This window comes from Oncorhynchus keta, chromosome 4 (genome assembly GCF_023373465.1).
Source record: "Oncorhynchus keta strain PuntledgeMale-10-30-2019 chromosome 4, Oket_V2, whole genome shotgun sequence".
Lineage (NCBI taxonomy): Eukaryota > Metazoa > Chordata > Actinopteri > Salmoniformes > Salmonidae > Oncorhynchus > Oncorhynchus keta.
In genome coordinates, this window is record NC_068424.1 from 29,674,317 (window position 1) to 29,693,241 (window position 18,925).

Genomic DNA, 18,925 nt, shown 5'->3' on the forward strand with positions numbered 1-18,925 from the left:
ATCAAGGTATTGGAGTGGCCATCACAAAGCCCTGACCTCAATCCTATAGAACATTTGTGGGCCGAACTGAAAAAGCGTGTGCGAGCAAGGAGGCCTACAAACCTGACTCAGTTACACCAGCTCTGTCAGAAGGAATGGGCCAAAATTCACCCAATTTATTGAGTGTATGTAAACTTCTGACTCACTGGGAATGTGATGAAAGAAATAAAAGCTCAAAAGTCATTCTCTCTACAATTATTTTGACATTTCACATTCTTAAAATAAAGTGGTGATCCTAACTGACCTAAGACACAGAATTTTTACTAGGATTAAATGTCAGGAATTTGTAAAAAACAGAGTTTTGAAATGTATTTGGTTAAGGTGTATGTAAACTTCCGACTTCAACTGTACTTTAAAGTACTACTTAAGTGTTTTTTTTGGAGTATCTGTACTTTACTATTTATATGTTGCCTACTTTTACTTCACTACATTCCTAAAAAAATATATATTTGTTTTACCTCGTAAATTTTCCCTGACACCCAAAAGTACTCGTTACATTTTGACAGGAAAATAGTCCAACTCACTCACTTATCAAGAGAACATTCCTGGTCATCCCTACTGCCTCTGGTCTGGCAGACTTATTAAACACACATCTTTGTTTGTACATTTTGTCTGAGTGTGTACCCCTGGTTATCTGTCAATAAAAAACTAAAATGAGCCGCCTGGTTTGCATAAACCAAATACTTTTAGGCTTTTACTCAAGTAGAATTTTACTGGGTGACTTTCACTTTTATTTGAGTCATTTTCTTTTAAGGTATCTTTACTTTTCCTCAAGTATGACAATTAAGTACTTTTAATTTAATTTCCCCCCTTCGCTGCTATAAAAGCCTCCACTCCTCAACATGCTTTGCTGTTATTACTCTACAGTAGGGCTACCGTCCTATAGGTTTTCACCCCAAGCCTAATCTTGCCCACCTGATTCCATCACCATTAAAGCCCGAATTCAATCCTCAGATAGAAGCCTGGCTGGGAGGAATGAAAGGAACGTTTTTTTTTAGGGTTCATCATGGCCTTATTGCTTTGTTAAGACCATTTACTTCAAAGTACGTCACCTGAAGTTATTGGCGTGTTTGCCCATTGCTAGCTAAACACGATGATGCTTGCTGGACAATGTCTCGGTAAATCCTCAACTTTGAAATCAATGTTTCCGTGATGGCGGAAGCTTTCGACGTCTTCAAAGCACTCAACAGAAACCCATAGATAATGGAACTAACAAACAGTAAACTATCCAAGGGTGCAAATAAACCTTGAATAAACTCCCGAACGGCATGGAGTCACGCTCACTTTAACATGGCCAGACACCAGAGAGATGTAGGACAATGAGGTTTAGATATGATCTTCAAATCAATTGATAGGAAGTGCAATCTCCTCTTCCGATCCAGCCAAGTTATCTGTGCTGATGCGCTCTAAAGGGCGTAATGAATTTGTAAAGTGCATGGCAGACCCTTTGTGTTGCTTCAGGCACTGCCAGTCAGATGAGGCCAATCACTGCTAGGCATGCTCTGATTGAGCAGTGCCTGTATGGATGTTTATTAGCTGCTTATCCAATAATCGTGTTCCACCCTTAGATTGCTCTCTGGGCTGGGTTATAGCACCTAATATGTCTGAACTGAGCCCATCCGACACCTATTCTACTGGTCTGAACTCCCAGCAGAATCACATCTCATATAATAACCAATCTGCCTAGACAGAGTCCACACCCTATATGTCCTCATATCTGCTGTCTGTATGTCTGTCTGTCAGGTCAGGTAAACAAACACCTCTCCATACCCACAGGGACCGGCTCATTCACTGGCTCCATGGTGGCCTAGGATGCCCTGCTCTCACTCCTTTGTCATAAACTAGTACAGCCAGGGTTCTCCACAAATTGCCACTGCTTTAATCATGGATCTCCTTCAGTGGCTGTGGGGAAAGGTCATCTCTAGCCTAGTAGTACCCGGGCAGTGGATAAGGCTGCAGGGTATAAGAATTTTAGTTCTGCCACTTCCAGCTCTGGTGAATTACTCTCAGTGGGCGTCAATCATGAACACCCTCGGTCAGTCAAACCACTCCAACTCAGACCCACTCCACTGTATGGGAAGAATCCGAAGGATGAAGGACCAGTAGGATGTAAATAGAACACAGTGCAACCAGCAACCAGACAATGACACTGCAGCCATGAGTAAGAGATCCTCAGTCATCATTACAATCCTCGTGTTCTCATACGCAGACAGTCTAGCATCTGCCTTTGACTGTCATGTCATAATCATTGTGTAATTAACCAAGCTTACAGTGGCTGATTGTGCACATGTTTGGAGTGTTGTGCTTCCCTGTGGGTGTGGGTGAGTGTCTGTTTGCATGTGTGTGTGTGTGTGCGCCGAAGCCAGACATGCATCCATGGCCAGCCGCTTTCTTGGAGTTAATCCGCCTCACTAATAGCGGGGGTTGGAGTAGAAGGAGAGGGGGAGAGAACAATGCAGCATCTCTCCTTCTTAGACGCTCTTGGATGCTCTCCCGGCGGATGCCTGTTCTCCCGCTCATCTCACAGCTGTGTCTTTAAAGTCCCTGGTTCGTGTTTCGACAGTCAAGGAAATCCCCCCCCACCGCCCACTACCCTGCGTTCCTGCCATTGTCACCATGACAAGCGCAGTCTGCGTCAAGAGGTATAAAATGTTGTGTGTGTAGAGTATGGAACTTCCTGGACTTGTCGTTCCTGCATTTTTTCGTTACTTTATGTGTGTATCTGTGTGTGCCAGACAGATTTTAAATAAGGAAGAGAGAGGAAGTGTAGACACATTGGAGAGTTGTTATTTCCCACACAATGCAGGTTATTTTGGTTATCTCCACAGACAGGCTTGCTGAGGCACCCTCATGGAAATACTTGGGCTTTCAAGAAGGTCTTGTACCGGACATAGCATTGGAGTGGGTCATAGTTTCAAACATGGAGAAAGAATAGAGATTAAATCCAGATCAAATCTCTCCGTAAAGTACAAATACCATAGTTGGCCATCATTGCTTGTTCTTCCAACCATCTTGGATACCATGTTTTTGACTCATACTAATAATTCACAAGAGCTTTAATAACAAAAAAACTGTTGCCTCATGCTGTATGTCTTTACAGGGGCGTTTATCTGAGCCTAGTCTGTATGGTGTGTGTGCTGTGTCACTCCAGATGCCTTGTGAAAGAGAGCATTAGTCCATGAGACTGGTTTTGAGTCACCCCCTTTGTGGTAAATATTTGGCATGTGTATGTCAAAACCGATCCCCATGTTGAAATGAACATGGTGACATGTCTGTCATGTGTTTATCTGAGCAATTAAGTATGTTGGTGTTATTATGTTCACTCTGTTGGTGTGTATTAGACCTTTTATGGAGGAACATCAAACGCAACCCAAGTAGCATGCTTCAGTTCTATGGCTGCATAATCAATGTTAACCCAGAAGTAAAATATCACCTAATTTGGTCAGCTGCGTGATGAACTTCTGTGTTCATACGTGTTAAAAATGGAGAGTTCCAGCAAAAACTAAGTCACCACCCTTGCACAAAGAAACTCTCAGCCAAATAACACTACATGACCAAAAGTATAATTGAACATCTCATTTCAAAATCATGGGCATTTAATATGGAGTTTCTCCCCCCCTTCGCTGCTATAAAAGCCTCCACTCTTCTGGGAAGGCTTTCCACTAATGTTGGAACATTGCCGCGGGCCCTTGCTTCCATTCAGCCACAAGAGCATTAGTGAGGTCAGGCACTGATGTTGGGTGAATAGGCCAGGCTCGCAGTCGGTGTTCCAATTCAGCCCAAAGGTGTTCGATGAGGTTGTGATTAGGGCTCTGTGCAGGCTAGTCAAGTTCTTCCACACTGTTTCTCGACAAAGCATTTCTGTATGGACCTTGCTTTGTGCACGGTGGCATTGTCATGCTGAAACTGTAAAGGGCCTTCCCCAAACTGTTGCCACAAAGTTAGAAGCACAGAATCCTCTAGAATGTCATTGTATGCTGTAGCGTTAAGAATTCCATTCATTGTAACTAAGGGGCCTAGATCGAACCATGAAAAACAGCCCCAGACCATTATTCCTCCTCCACCAAACTTTACAGTTAGCACTATGTATTCGTGCAGGTTGCGTTCTCCTGGATTCTGCCAAACCCAGATTAATCCGTCGGACTGCCAGATGGTGATGCGTGATTCATCACTTCAGAGAACGCATTTTCACTGCTCCAGAGTCAAATGGCGGCGAGCTTTATACCACTCACCATCAGCTTTGCAGATGGTGATCTTAGTCAGGTGTGCGGCTGCTTGGCCATGGAAACCCATTTCATGAAGCTTCTGACAAACAAGTTATTGTGCTGACGTTGCTTACAGAGGCAGTTTGGAACTCGGTAGTGAGTTTTTAATGTGCTACGCTGCGTACTTCAGCACTCGGCCATCCCGTTCTGTGAGATTGTGGCGCCTTTGCGGTTGAGCCGTTGATGCTCCTAGACTTTTCCACTTCACAATAACAGCACATACAGTTGACCACGGCAGCTCTAGCAGGGCAGAAATTTGACAAACTGGCTTGTTGGAAAGGTCTCATCCTTTGACCATGCCACGCTGAAATTCACTGAGCTCTTCAGTAAGGCCATTCTACTGCCAATGTTTGTCTATGGAGATTGTACGGCGGTGTGCTCGATTTTATACACCTGCCAGCCACGGATGTGACTGAAATAGCCAAATCCACTCATTTGAAGGTGTGTCCACATACTTTTGTATATATAGTGTAGTTTAAGTGTGGCCTTCCCCCAATCCTGATACGTCCAAATAACCCCAAAACCGGAACTAATGTTGGTTGGATCTCACCCATCGCATTAATTCTGGCAGATTCTCTTGGCCTACACGCATAATCTGCCCACGGGAGATTAATGGCAGTAGAATACAGCCCTTATAGCATATTACACCATTACATTATTAATCTCTCATGCAGATAGATACCCTAAGGGCCACTAAAATTGCGTTAATGTTAATGCATTATACTTTATCATTGCATGAATCATTTAGACAAGCAGCAGGATACTTCCACTGTCCTCCCAATCTTAGAGGAATTCTCAATGTGTCTGAAACTTGAATGTGTCTGGATACAAGGCCAACTCCCCTAACCACTACACTTTGCTATCCTCTACACACATGACTCACCTCTCCTTCATTGATGAGCAATAGGACCACGGTTACCATGGGTACCTCATAGGCTCATAAAAACATCCAATTGACAAACACCTTGACAAACCTTCCGACTCAATTACATGCTCTCAACTGCCAGTATTACGGTCCTCGAGTGTCACTTCTCATTTGGTTTTGTCAGGGAAAAGCATTGTTTTTCCTTGTACTACCTCTCCCCATCCATCATGGCTGGCTATGTCAGGCTGTGTATAACAGTGTGCACCACAGTGTGCACCACAGTGTGTCAGGGCAAGAGGTGCCAGGGGAGGGCTCACCGGGTAACTGCAATGCCCACTGGGATGTTGAAGGATAGATAGTCGTTGACAGGTCCCCTGGCGTTGTGGCGCCAGCCGCTGCTGCTTTGTCATGCTACAGCGTGGGCCATGGGACGCTGGGTTGTTTGTCTCCATTTGACATCACTGGTGAGGAGACTCATCTGATACTGCTGTGTCTCTGGGGCAAAAAATATCCCGCACCGGGTTGTCCGACCAATCAGAGTTGAGGAAGGGCTGGACAGTGAGGTCTCATTGGTCAGGACATTGTCCCTCCCATGGTGCTCTCTGACTTACCACTGTCTGTCCCCACGGTATTGAACTATGTGAGCTCAACTGAATCTAACACAGCTGGATATGAGAGTTTTTAATTCCCTCATTAATACGACCTCCACACTCTTAGAAAAAAAGTGCTATCTAGAACCTTAAAGGGTTCTTTGGCTGTCCCCATAGGAGAACCCTTTTTGGTTCCAGGTAGAATTATTTTTGGTTCCAGGTAGAACCATTTTGAGTTCCATGTAGAACCCCTTCTATAGAGGGTTCTACATGGAACCCAAAAGGGTTCTGACTGGAACCAAAAAGGATTCTACCTGGAACCAAAAAGGGTCCTCCTATGGGGACAATTAAAGAACCCTTTTGGAACCCTTTTTTCTAAGAGTGCAGAGCATTTGTTTAACATAAATTGTGTTGTCTTTCAACCACCTGTCTGCTTTCAAGTGAAATTTGAATGAGCCAGCACCCTTTACCAGTAATACATTCCTTATTATTGTGCTAAACTTATTCCATGCTGCACTGAGTTCTGTGCTAAAACCTTGAAGACAGTAAATAAGTTCCTAGCCTCCTGCATGCTTGTCTGTGGTGTGGACCTTCAGTAATGTTCCCTTGCAGTTGGAGATTAGTTTACCCCGCAAGTGCTTGTTCTCAGAACCTGTTAGACGGTGCAGAGAGACAGACACCAACGGGGTTAGCTGTCACACACAGCTGCAGACGGAGACAGGGATGAGTGACAGGTGTTGGGCCCGCCGCACATTGACTGTCAGATCATTAGAGGGCACACATGTCCGTGGTCTTACAGGAAGTCTCATTCGTTGACACGCACACGCACACATGCACATACACATACACTGCATTCAGGCAGTATTCAGACCTCTTGACTTTTTCCATATTTTGTTACATTACAGCCTTATTCTAGAATGGATAAAATCCAAATATTTCCTCGTCAATCTATACACAATACCCTGTTAAGACAAAGCGAAAATAGGTTTTTAGAATTTTTTGCTCATTTATTTACAATACAAAAACTGAAATACCTTCTTTACAAGTATTCCGACCCTTTGCTATGAGACTCAAAAGTTTGGACAAACCAAGACTCCTAGAGCTGGCCAAACTGAGCAATTGGGTGAGAAGGGCCTTGGTCAGGGAGGAGAATAAGAACCCAATGGTAACTCTGACAGAGCTCCAGAGTTCCTCTGTGGAGATGGGAGAACATTCCAGAAGGACAACCATCTCTGCAGCGCTCCACAAATCAGGCCTTTATAGTAGAGGTGCCAGAAGGAAGTCACTCCTCAGTAAAAGGCACGACAGCCTGCTTGGAGTTTGCCAAAAGGCACCTAAAGGACTCTCAGACCATAAGAAACAAGCTTCTCTGGTTTGATAAAACCAAGATTGAACTATTTGGCCTGAACGCCAAGCCTCACGTCTGGAGGAAATCTGGCACCATCCCTACGTTGAAGCATGGTGGGGGCAGCATCATGCTGTGGGGATGTTTTTCAGCGGCAGGGCCCGGGAGACTAGTCAGGATCAAGGGAACGAGGAACAGAGCAAAGTACAGAGAGATCCTTGATGAGAACCTGCTCCAGAGCACTCAGGACCTCAGACTGGTGCGTAGGTTCACCTCCCAACAGGACAATGACCCAAAGCACACAGCCAAGACAAGGCAGGAGTGACTTCGGGACAAGTCTCTGAATGTCCTTGAGTGGCCCAGCCAGAGCCCTTACTTGAACCCGATTGAACATCTCCGGAGAGACCTGAAAATAGCTGTGTAGCGCAATCCCCACCCAACCTGACAGAGCTTGAGAGGATCTGCAGAAAACAATGGGAGAAAGTCGCCAAATACAGGTGTGCCAACATTGAGGCGTCATACCTAAGACTGTGGCAGTCACAAAATGTTGTCAGCCAGTGATTATCAAGTGATTGTCAGTCAAATAACTGTTGGGCTCACAGTTATTGACCGTTAATTAACATAAACACATTTAGCCTCTTCCGGCTTCCACACATAACCTACAAGCCACTGATGCAGACCTTTGGAACATCTACTTTTAAAAAGTCTTCCTAAATCCATGTAATATAACCTACACCTTCACAATAAATCCAATACACCTTCACAATAAATCTAAAAAAGCATGATATGAAGAAAATGTAGTCTATTTCAGAAGATCAAAATGGCATACTCTGAGTTGTCCTTATGTTAGGTCCTAATCTGGCTATTCCAAATGGCTTTGGGCTACACTAGTTCATTTAGCAGACATAATTTGCTTAAAATTCTGTGACATTATTTTATAGTATGAAGAATACAATTGAGCAAAGCTGAATAAAATAGAAAGGATATTTTCTCCAAACGATTTGAGGGAATGTGCACCTAGAATATGTGGACATCTATAAGTACCTAGGTGTCTGGCTAGACTGTAAACTCTCCTTCCAGACTCATATCAAACATCTCCAATCCAAAATCAAATCTAGAATCGGCTTTCTATTTCGCAACAAAGCCTCCTTCATTCACGCCGCCAAACTTACCCTAGTAAAACTGACTATCCTACCGATCCTCGACTTCAGCGATGTCATCTACAAAATAGCTTCCAATACTCTACTCAGCAAACTGGATGCAGTTTATCACAGTGCCATCCGTTTTGTTACTAAAGCCCCTTATACCACCCACCACTGCGACCTGTATGCTCTAGTCGGCTGGACCTCGCTACATATTCGTCGCCAGACCCACTGGCTTCAGGTCATCTACAAGTCCATGCTAGGTAAAGCTCCGCCTTATCTCAGTTCACTGGTCACGATGGCAACACCCACCCGTAGCACGCGCTCCAGCAGGTGTATCTCACTGATCATCCCTAAAGCTAACACCTCATTTGGCCGCCTTTCCTTACAGTTCTCTGCTGCCTGTGACTGGAACGAATTGCAAAAATCGTTGAAGTTGGATACTTTTATCTCCCTCACCAACTTTAAACATCTGCTATCTGAGCAGCTAACCGATCGCTGCAGCTGTACATAGTCCATCAGTAAATAGCCCACCCAATTTACCTACCTCATCCCCATACTGTTTTTATTTATTTACTTTTCTGCTCTTTTGCACACCAGTATCTCTACCTGCACATTACCATCTGATCATTTATCACTCCAGTGTTAATCTGCAAAATTGTAATTATTCACCTACCTCCTCATGCCTTTTGCACACAATGTATATAGACTCTTTTATTTTATATTTTCTTTTTTCCTACTGTTTCTATTGTTTATTCCATGTGTAACTCTGTGTTGTTGTCTGTTCACACTGCTATGCTTTATCTTGGCCAGGTCGCAGTTGTAAATGAGAACTTGTTCTCAACTAGCCTACCTGGTTAAATAAAATAAATACAAATATTCTGTGTTGAGCGGTTAACAAAGAAATAGGTATTCCTATATGCTTAATTTAGAGTTGTTAATGTAACTTTAGTTGTTCTACAAACGTTGGGCTATATGATTAGATTTTTAATACATTGTAAGGATGCATGATGTGACTCTAATGAAAGGCTTGAGCTTTGCATCAGTCACTCATTCACAATTTCACAAGCACTTGATAATGCCTAGAATTTCTCAGTGGCATCCCCTTTGTGTGGCCTTAATGCACCCCTAAAAAAATCCATGCCTTTTTCGGCCAGTGGCCATTGTGCGCGCTCCATCACCTTCACTTCTCACAGGCTACAAGTGAAGACAGGCACATCGGGGACGCAACTGTGCGTGTTCTTATTCAATTCCGAGGTGCATATTGAAGATAACTGTCCACATTTACTTTTCGACAGCCAACAAAATGAGTAGGCCTAACGAACAGCAAAAGCACTAGCCTATGTCAATCTACTATCCCCCATAGTACAAAGGTCAACCTATTCTGTGTGAGAAATAAATATTCCAAACATAGTCTGGGACAGTTGTATGATGCAATAGATAGCCTACTACCATGTGCGCAATGTGGCTGATGCAACAGATCAGAACGTTTAGCTTAAAATGTTGATGAACTATTAGGCTATTTCTTCACATTATAAGCGCAGCAATGCGCACATGGCAGTAGGCTATAAGTGCCAATGTTCCATTAGCGGAAAACACCATTATCAAAAGTGACTGCAAATGCAATTATGCATGTAATGCTTTATTATAAAGGTGCATTTTTAAAGTGGAAATGATCATCCCCAAACTTGAAACTCACTCGCTGCTTATCTATGCCAGTTAGGCTCTACACCTCTTGTAAAGCAGATTAATGTGCTTCATTTTAAGAAGTTAGTTACTTTAGTTGTGATGCAAACCTTATCAAAACATAGGCCTATGGGCTAGGCTACATTATAATATATAATTCACAAGTGATAGGCCAATATTGTCACCCATCAGACTATTTTTGATCTTGTCTTTACATATACTAAATGTGTGAAATTTGTTTAGATTTAGAATGGACCATTATCATGGACCAGTATCGAAACAGGGTCAGCGGTACAAATTGTCATCTCTGCACTTAAATAGTGAATGGAGGACGCTTTTCCCCATGGTTTATTTTCATGCCAGCCAGGTACGCTATACTCCTGTGGTAAATATATATAACAATGTGCTTAATATTAGGAAAGTTGAGAAATAAATATAGTAGGCCTAGCCTATAGAAAGCTGATCCTCCTATTTTTAGTAGAGGCCATCACTCTGTTTTTTCGCACAATTGCATGGCCTATTGAAATATTGTGCAAAATTAGCTCATGGGCTCTCATGAAGTGTTTGATAAGATTTTCGAAAACAATTTGCATTGATGTCAGAGTGATTAGAGGGACAATAGAGTGCTGAGTACCAGGCATTTTGCAGGCTACAAATGACCGTCAGCAGCATCAGAGCCTAATTACTGTGACTAAACGGTCACATGGAATTTGACTGCCTTCATGGCTCGTGACCGGCGGTAACACGGTCACCGAAAACAGCCCTAGTCATACCCAAGAAGACTTGAGGCTGTAATCGCTGCCAATGGTGCTTCAACAACGTACTGAGTAAATGGTCTGAAAACTTATGTAAATGTGACATTTCCGTTTTTTATATTTTTTACATATACATTCCCCTAAAGAGGTCAAATAGCAGATAATACATTATAATAAAATGTGTGAAGAAGTTCAGGAGGAGTCTGACCAGAGGCTGACATATAGTTCCTCTTTAGGACATCCTTGTGATTCCATGATTTTGTATCGCCAGACAGTTATGAAGAAGAAACTGCACATTTCAAAGAGGATTTTTCTGTGATTATTGGTGCTGTGATGTTAAAGTCCCAGAAGTGGTGCATGTCCTAGTATGATTCTTTTTTAAGCATTGCTGCTGTACATGTCAGCTAATGATAGTTTCTGAGCATCAATACAAGTCGCTTCTGAAGTCAATTCAACAGAGAGTTAGGACATGGAGTCAGCAATCTTGCCTCTGGAAGATAGAGAGCGAGAGAGAGAGCATGAAAGAAGGCGGTTGTACGGATGAAAGTAGGAGTTGTAAAGGAGAGAAGACCAAGGGGAGATGGGAGATGGAGTGTTAGACGGCAACTTTAAACCATGTTTACCGATATAAGATCAGATCGCAACCTCTCCCACTCACAAACCTCTCACAGTAGGTTTGTGAGTGGAAGCAGTCCCACTGCAGATACTCTGTCACCCACAGCCCCCCACTAGCTAAGAACCAAGCTTGAGGAACATAGCATAGAAACTCCCGGGCTTATGCAGCTAACCAAGCCTCAAATGTCAACTCTAGCTCAAGCTCAACACCTCTAACAGTCAACCAACCGTTGCATACGAAGTACAACACCTACACCAAACCGCTGGGTAGTTGCATAAAGGATATTCAAAGTGCCAATCAAGCAGTTGTCACAGCTGAGTAGCTGCGGACACTGGACGGCCAGGCGTTGGATAGATCAAGGGTAAATGGTTACATGCTTGCTCGTTATCTCCTACTAAGGTCTCATTGAGCGACCTAGTCAAATAATCCATTTTCTGACATGTCTGTCTGGCAGACCCAGCCAACGCTATGAACTTTAACGATTAGACAATCTGGGTGTAAGGGGGCTCATCTTGAACTAGACTAGAGCTGAAACGTTTGCCCTTTGCTTCAGAAATCTTTACACAAGGGACAAGAGGAAACACCATCTGTTCTAATCGCACGTCGATGCGTTTGTTAAAGGTTGAGTGCTGTTGGAAGCATCCGTCTTCTGGTTCCTTCAGTTATTTGTCTGGAGATTTGAATTATTTCTCTCCTCTTTTCTTCTCTCTGGAACTTCATCTTTCACTTGGATGGGAGAAATGGAGTAAATTAGATTATCAACATAATTCTTAGTCCCTTCATCATGAATCGACAGATACAGTATGAACAATGGGGGGAATAAAGCAAAAGAGAGCAAAATACCTCACAATAAGCACAGCAAGTTCTCCAATCGAGTGATTCTCTCTGGCTATATCATTCTGAGAGCGTTCTGCAGACAAAATATATTTAAGCAATAAGGCCTGAGGAGGTGTGGTATATGGCCAATATACTACAAACCCCCAAGGTGCCTTATTACTATTATAAACTGGTTACCAACGTAATTAGAGCAGTAAAAATACATGTTTTGTCATACCCGTGGAATGCATTCAGGACTCAAACCACCCAGTTTATAATTGTACTTTTTCATCTCGACCGAAGCAGACCGCTTTTTTGTGGATGTTGTTTATTTTTTAGTGCGCCACCCTCTGCCCCCATGGGAGCCTTCTTATTACAAGCCTCCCTTTGGTGATCAAAGATGAAGATATTAATATCAGACGACTCTATGGTGCGGTGGGGCAGCTGTAAAATTCCACTGCTAGCTAGGCTATTCCCACAGGGAGCCTCATATCAGACACAAGTATTTGCTAGCCTATATAGTGATGCTAATAGCTAGCTCCTACCCAGGCTCTCTGTCTTTCAATGTTGTCATTCTGCCTTTTGCTGAGCTATAATACACTCATGTTCACTTCACTCCTGTCTAGTGTAGTCTCAGAAGTAGATTCGACTCTGAAATACTTCACTTTAAATGCTCCTGTCTTCACACTCTCCAGGGTGCATGCTGTGCCTACCGTTTCAGGGACAGACTACTGAGTCTCCATCACGAATGGCACCCTATTCCCCACATAGTGCAGAGGGCTCTGGTCAAAGGCAGTGCACTATGCAGGGAGTAGGGTGCCATTTGGGATGCTACCCAGACACTCCAGGAAATTCTGACAGGCGTCATCACGCTTTGTGTAAAGTGGTGAATTTAGGTGTCAGCCCCACGCTCTCTATTTTTCTGTGGTATTACTTTCTTAGTGATTGTGACAGGCGTAGTGGGACGTGGCGCGCTGCTAGCTTCACTTCACTGTTAGTCAGCAGCACCAGCACAACACAGCAGCAGTCAATTGTATCATTACTGTCTGCAGGGTCACACAAGGACAGATACAAGGTGGAGGAGAGGGAGATAGAGAGAGGGGGAGAAAGATAGGGATAGAGAGAGATGAAAGAGAAGGGAGAAAGAGAGACCGATCGAGGGAGAGAGATATTTACAATTGAGACGCTGCCAGAGAGAGAGACGCCCTGCATCCCGATCTCTGTCTTTACCGCTCGGCCCAATAACTCCAAAGGGACAGAAGGCATGTTTGTGAAAATACATTTTCCCTTTAAATGACAGCCATGCTATGTCTGGATGTTGGGCGTCTCACACTGAGTGTATGTGTGTGTGTGTGTCTGTGCACCCTTGCCTATATCTATATATATCCCATTATTGGTGTTGGCAATGTGCCTGCAGATCATTGCGATCGTTTGCCATTCTGTGGCATGCAGTGGGTCTGTTATTCAGTCAGTCAGTGAGTCAGGGAGGGTTGACACCTTATGTAACGGTAACTCAGAGGGACCCTCTCATGGCCCCCATATGTGTGTGTCACCTTGTGGCCCCTGTACTAAAGTGTGTGTTCCAGACAAACTGCAGCCTGTGTCACTCACGATGACACCCTGTTCACTGTATAGTGACACTGTCCGTCTACACTCTGGGGGAGCCCCATCCTTCCCAATTTAATGCCCTATTACCCTGCTTGGTCATATTATTAAGGTCCACAGCATCATCTTTGAGACTAACCATTATACTATTTGAAGTCTATGGGAGCTGTAACTTACAATAGAATAAAACGTTATTGTCCATCCAGGATTACAAGTTTTCTTTGGCATCACCTTACATTAAAAAGGATCAAATACACATATATTCTCACATAACACATTTAAACCAGTCAACCCGGCCAGAGGGATGCTCTCGAACGTGAGGGTGGGAGGGGTCGTCAACGACAGCCAGTGCCTTCCCTTTTGGTTGCCTGGTGGAACAGACTGCTCAACTGGGCCTGTGGTCGACCGATTACTTTGCTGGCTGTGTTTACTATTCTGGGCAGTTTGCTTTTGCTCCTCACACTCAGATTGCCATACCAGACTGTCATATTGAACGTGAGGATGCTCTCCACCAGACTGCTGTACAACTTCTCCAGAACATCCCTTCAACCCTGTCAATTTCCTGATTAAAACAGGCGCTGGCATGCCTTAAAAAAATACATTCTGCATTCTCTGTAAATCCCAACTTTTAATCAATTTGTGTCCCTAGATATTTAAAACACTCAACCACCTCCACTGGTTGTTTGTTCAGAGAGAGTTGTTGGAACATTGGCAGGTCCTTGCCATTGATGATCAGCTCCTTTGTCTTGTCCACATTAATGTGGAAGGCAATTAACCGGCACCATTCTTGAAGGTTGTTGGCCTGTTTAAAACAGCTGTCCCCGTCTGACAGGCCAACAACCTTCTTTAAAAAATAGTCCCATCACAGCCATGTCATCTGCGTTCTTGAAAAAGCTCACATTGTTTCCTTTGGGTCTTCGTCTCATTAGTGTAGATAGAGAACAACAGCGGTGAAAGGACACACCCCTGGGGCGCCCCTGTGTACAGGGTCAGTTCATCAGAGAGGGCCCCGTTCAGGAGAACCCTCTGTGGGCGGTCAGTTAAAAAGTCCTTGATCCAACCTGCGAGGCCACCGTTGACGTTCAGGTCCAGTCGTCGTTTCAGCAGTGTATATTTGCATTGTGTTGAAAGCTAAACTAAAATAAATAAATATATTGTGTGCATATGATTTAGCATGTTGAAAGTGACTAGACACCATGTTCACCAAGGTCAGGGTACTATCCTACAGTCCCACTCTGTGCCTTATAGGCAAACTGTAGCAGGTCCAGTTGACAGGGTGACAGGGTAAGGTGCTCCCTGACAACCCTCTCCATGCATTTGGCCAGCAGTGGCATGAGGGCAACAGGTCGAAAGTCATTTGGTGATTAGGCACCGGTACAATGGTCGACAGCTTCCAGGAGTTTGGCACTGTGCAGGTGCTCAGCAGGAGTTGAAACCATAGTGTGAGACGAATCAGACGCACCCAGGACCATGGTCACACTTCCCCTGATGAATGGTCTTAGTCAGAGGACAGGCTTGGCTAGTGATTCATGGGGAGGATGAACAAGTTGTTGTTGCACTCCCCTTAACTATCCTTTCTACTGCAGGCAAGTGCCGCTGTGGCTTTTACTGAGTGGAGGCAAGTGAATGAGTAAGAGACACATTCAGGTTGAGGTGTGTGTGTGTGTGTGTGTGTGTGTGTGTGTGTGTGTGTGTGTGTGTGTGTGTGTGTGGGGGGGGGTGGTAATGAGAGCTCAGCTGGCAGAGTCAGCCTGAGGAGCAGACCGCACACACACTGACACACACACTAAACAGGTGCCCACTCACTATTCTGCCATGCTCCATGTCACACGCATTGCTTTTGGCAGGTGTGTCATCTCTGGTGCTACACTGCTCTGTCTTGCATTACTGATGTTAACTTAGCCTCTAACCCAGGGAGAGGAATGGGAATTGACAGCCACAGCTCCGTGAATGTGGAACAGGGTTGTAACGGTTGTGTTTTATGGCAGTGGTGTCTCTTGGTGATTAATGTTCGTGCAGAGGCATTTTGCGCACTAATTACTGTGGCTATTACGATACGCTTCTTGTGCGATTAGCACAGTGTTGCTACGTACGAGCCGCTTATGAGGGGACTATAGCAACGTTATAAAACAGCTGTTTCTACTCCTTTCTATCCATTTACTCTAAAGGGTGTGGACTGGTTTTGGAGATGTGCAGACAGACACACAGACAGACAGACAGTACAGCACAGTATGTGAGACTCATGTAGCCAGACCAGTTAGTCAGTAAGGGTGACAGGAAGTAATGATGTGTTCCCACCTCCCCCCCGTGGTGAGGTGAACGTCATGCTGACACTCCTTTTAATGGCCTGCCATGTATTAGCTGGGCGGCAGGGGTGGGGGGGACTTGGTGGCGCTGATTGATGACCCGCGCAGCCGACACCAACCGCCACCAGCCTGCATGACACAGCAACCGCAACTCATCCTGCCATCAGGGCCATGGTCGGCAGCATCTACTCACAGCACTGACAGTGACTCAGCACCATAGCATCCTGCAGATACACATTTGGCTTGGTGGAGAGGAGAAATGGGATACTGAAGAACCAATACTTTCTTTCTATAGAGCTTGCGGTAAATACCTGGTGCTATATCACCAGGGACTGTTATTGGAGCAAATCGATACTGTAGTAAACATTACATTTGTTTTGTCTGACTGGCCAGCCAATTAAGTGATCGAAGCAGTACTCCAGGGGCACCAACAACCAATCAGCTGCTCTGTGGTTGAGTCACTGCTCACTGGCCCCAGCTGTTATTGTGGCTCATGCTTGAAAAATAAGTGTTATTTGTTTCATAATGGAATTGTTCATTGTAATCAGGCCCCTGGTCTATTGCCCAGTGGGGATCAGCCTCAGCAGGGTCATACTTGAATTCCTGTTATGAAAGCCCAGCAGCCTTTGGTCTACTGTGAGGTCACTAATAGGACAAGTAAGACTGAGGGGAGGGAGGAGGGGCCCCAGAGACATCACTGCTCAGCACTACTAAGTCACCACAGCCCAAACTGAGGCCCTCTGAGGCCCCAAAGCCCCAACAACAACAGCACAGGAAACACATGGAGAGACAAGGCCTGATGTGTGAGGAGGTATCAGGAACTGTTTACTGATTCCCATCAAAGGAGCGAAAGAAACATAATCAAAGGGTGAACGCCATGAAGGCGCCTCACTTTTGTCTGGTCTGCTGGGAGGAGGAGATCGAGATAGACATCACGGTGTTGTTGCAATCACCAAATCCCTTGAGATTATGCCAATGAGGTCCACTGTAAATCCCCTTCTCGAATGTTAACTGGTCTGTTTCCAAAATGTCACACTATTCCCTTCATAGTGCACTACTTTTGACTAGAGTCCTATGGGTAGTGCACTGTAGAGAGTGTACTATATAGAGAATAAGGTGCAATTTGGGACTGACACATTGTTTGTCCTCTGGGGCTGCCATGGTGGCCTTACTGTAAATGGACCTATTTATAACTCCACAGTGAGTTTGGATATTTAAATGGTGTAGAAATGGGAAAGTTGTTACCTCTATAACGTTTTTCAGCTATCTGAAAGAAAGAAAGAAGTCAATGTAACACCTCCACATTTTCTCAGATTTGTCTTACTTTATGACTGAGATTTGACTCCATGAATCTGTGTAAGGAATTCAGGAGCATGTCTCCATTTCACGACCGCCTTCACAGTGCTTGCGTCCCAAATCGCACCCTATTCCCGACACAGTGCACTACATTTGACCGAACCCGTAGAGCCCTGGTCAAAAGTAGTGCCCTTAGGGTGCCATTTGAGACAGTGTGTTCATTCAAATGCAGCTGGAACCAGCAGATGAACCTAGCCGTGAGAACATCGCATTGGAGGGAGGAAAATATCAGCTCCCATAAAAGAGTGTGATTAGGTCTTTGGGTTATCTGTGGGTTGTTATGAGAGCACAGCCCTGTCCACTCGTTCAGTGACTTCCTTACTCCCTCCTTCCTCGCCCTCTTTCCTCCTTTGTTAGGGAAGGTGCAGCTTCATGCAGGCGCCGAGCCAGATCCTTAGACGCTAGACCCCTACAGTAAAATAGAGGGAAGTCCAAAATGTAAAGGCATTGTTATCCTTGCGCGCTTGCACCCTGGTGGCGACAGAGTGACAGATTTATTTCATTAACCCGTCTCGAGTGACCTTGGCTGGGGCTTAAACTCTGTGCGCCCCTCCAGGTTCACTATTCAGAGCTGCACTCTCTAAGTCGCAGCAGCAGCAAAGGCGTTTTGGGGACCCAAAGGGCTGTCAACATGAGCCCAAACACAAAGACCGCTGCGTTGCTATGAGGAGAGGGATTGTTTCTGAAAGTCATATTCTCCCAGTCCCAATGGTGAGTGCTTTATTTAGTCTTTCTCTCTTAGAAATGATGGGATTATTGAAATTTTCTCTCTGATGGAGTCCCATTTGTCCTCGGCAAGGAGATTTGAATACAATGTACTATTAGTGTTGTCATGGCAATGGCCACGCTCTGCGTGTGTGTGTGTGTGTCAGTTGCCATGCAGTGGTTCGTTTGTTATTCTCCTGTAAAATGTTGGAATACCATGGAGCTGCTAGCTGTCCCTGACATTACTGAAAAGACACAGACCAACGGTATCTGTGTTGATCGGTGATTTACTCACCGTGTTTACATCTTTGGGTAGGTATCTTGAGTCATATTTTAACCCGGACGTAATCCTCTGTTTCTGGACTATTTGTCCTATCCAGCTCCTGGACTTTAAGGACATAATACATCATCTCTCTCTCTCTTACTCTCTGTGTCTAGCTGAACTCTGCCCGGGGTCTGAGGGGTTTTTCCCATACTCTCCTTTCCTCTATCGTAGTTAAATCCACAGCCTCTCCACATATCTCGCTCTCTCGCTCCCGCTCTCTCTGTGTATGGACAAGTTGTGGCACGCACCTGTAGCTAATGTGCCATCATAGCAGGTGGATATGATTCACCGCTCACCCCCCCCCCCCCCTCCTCCTCTTCCACCTCCTCTGCCCTGTGTGAATGAAAGGTATTCTGGTAGCCAGTACGGGTGATGATGTGTAATCACTGTGGACACTGGAGAGGTTCAGCTGTACTCCTTAAACACTCACCGCCACTCCGCTCATTAGCCCTGGAGCATGATGCTTATGCACCTAGAAAGTGGGGGGGCAGGGCTTAGAGAGCAGGGGT

The 18,925-nt window shown here is 44.8% G+C and overlaps 1 protein-coding gene and 1 long non-coding RNA gene across 4 annotated transcripts in view; one reads left to right on the top strand and one right to left on the bottom strand.

Annotated features, from left to right (window-relative positions):
- Nucleotides 1-18,925, top strand: part of tmem108 (transmembrane protein 108) — a 60,134-nt gene that overhangs the window by 20,776 nt on the left and 20,433 nt on the right. The window contains exon 1 of one of the 3 annotated variants that reach the window (XM_035758975.2): nt 17,790-18,097. The exons of the other annotated variants lie outside the window; for them this stretch is intronic. The gene's annotated coding sequence lies outside the window, so the exon portion shown is untranslated. Of the gene's footprint in view, nt 1-17,789; nt 18,098-18,925 lie in introns of those variants that run through there. 3 annotated transcript variants of the gene reach the window in all.
- On the bottom strand, nt 16,831-18,651 carry LOC127921734 (uncharacterized). Its single transcript, XR_008109398.1, has 2 exons — nt 18,387-18,651; nt 16,831-17,795 (listed from the first exon to the last, which is right to left on the bottom strand). It is a non-coding gene; the product is annotated as an uncharacterized LOC127921734 (long non-coding RNA).